The sequence below is a fragment of the Amblyomma mixtum genome, chromosome 1 (genome assembly GCF_055824585.1).
Source record: "Amblyomma mixtum isolate Tamu chromosome 1, ASM5582458v1, whole genome shotgun sequence".
NCBI lineage: Eukaryota > Metazoa > Arthropoda > Arachnida > Ixodida > Ixodidae > Amblyomma > Amblyomma mixtum.
The window spans coordinates 44,407,413-44,408,955 of record NC_143012.1 but is presented as its reverse complement, the minus strand read 5'-3'; positions in this window follow the sequence as shown (position 1 = coordinate 44,408,955).

Here is a 1,543-nt window from a genome sequence, read left to right as displayed (position 1 = left end):
GCTCGACTCACGTCGCTAGAAAGCAGTAGCTGTGCCAACCACCAGCGCCTTAACATTGCTTCGCGGCGATGCCGCCTACCACTAGGGAGGCTCGTCGTAATGCGCGTAAAAGATAGCGGCGAGCTACAGAGACAGACGAAGAGCGTGAAACAAGACTCGCTAAGCGACGTGCCCAGTATGCGGCTCGGTGAGAACGTGCGAGCTACATAGATTAGCCAAGTGATCACCACAGCAGCACCAAGGTATATAACAAGTTTCACACAAGCACCATAACAGCACGACTATCATGTGAGCGAGGGCGTAGCCATGGGTATTGCTTTCGCGATTTCCCGGCTTAACCAAGTTGAGCCACAGCCATTTTTTTTTACTGAGCGAAGGTTACGCACGCTGGGAAGCCCTCTCCACCGGAGCGATAGGCAGCGTGCGAGCGTGCGTAAGAGCGCGCGGGCGTGTATGGGTAATAAAGATGGCAGCCTCATTTGTACATCTAAAACGCAACTTTTACCAAATGATGGTTTGGTTTATGGGGTTTAACGTCCCAAAGCGACTAAGGCTATGACAGACAATGTAATGGAGGGCTCCGGACTTTCGACCACCTGGGGTTCTTTAACGTGCACTAACATCGCACAGTACACGGGCCTCTAGAATTTCTCCTCCAAAGAAATTCCAGCCGCCGCGGCCGGGATTGAACCCGCGTCTTTTGGGTCAGCAGCCGAGCAAATTTCAGGTGCACATTTTTTTTTGTTTTTAATGATGCATAAGGCATTACTATGCACGGATAACCACACAGTATTCGCCTATGACTGCTAAATAATTTGTAATTAAATATCTTCTCTCTCCTGCTTCACTTTTAAAAACTGAGCAATGGCATCAAAGGTCAGTATAAGCCAGGGGAGGCATGAGGAAAACTGCAATATAATTGCGGCTTCGTCATTCATTGTGATTCCGACTCTTAAGGCAGGCTGGCTATAGCATTGTAACTAATTAAAACGATGAAGTAGCGATATCGTAGCTTTTTTGTGCCTTCCATAACCTATACTGAACATTGATGTCATAGCAATTGCTATGCTATTGAAACAGGGAAGAAAAGAAATCTGGTTGTAATTATTTAGCGATTGGAGACGAATACTATGCAACAATTCTATGAATACGAATGCCCAGCACGTCGCTACAAAGAACACACATAACCAAAAATTTGGTGTTTATACTCATTTAAGGTAATACTACTTCCCACGCAAGAACAGGACAGCCATGTGTAAACTTTTTGCTTTCATAGTAATAAAATCTATCCAACAACAAGTTAAGCGCAGCATGCCTGCTCTTTATGCCTCCGCGCTGAGTCGAAGACGACGACGAAGCGGCGGTGGGCTCGCGGCGCGTTAGGCGCGTGGCAATATGCAATACTGACAATGTTTGACACTAGCATTTGGCATGAACGAGATAACTGTGATTACTTCGCACATTACGTGCCAGTCCATACTATTATGCACAATTTAGATTTGCAAATGTAATGTGTAATTCTCTTTGACTGCCACGTTAGTGC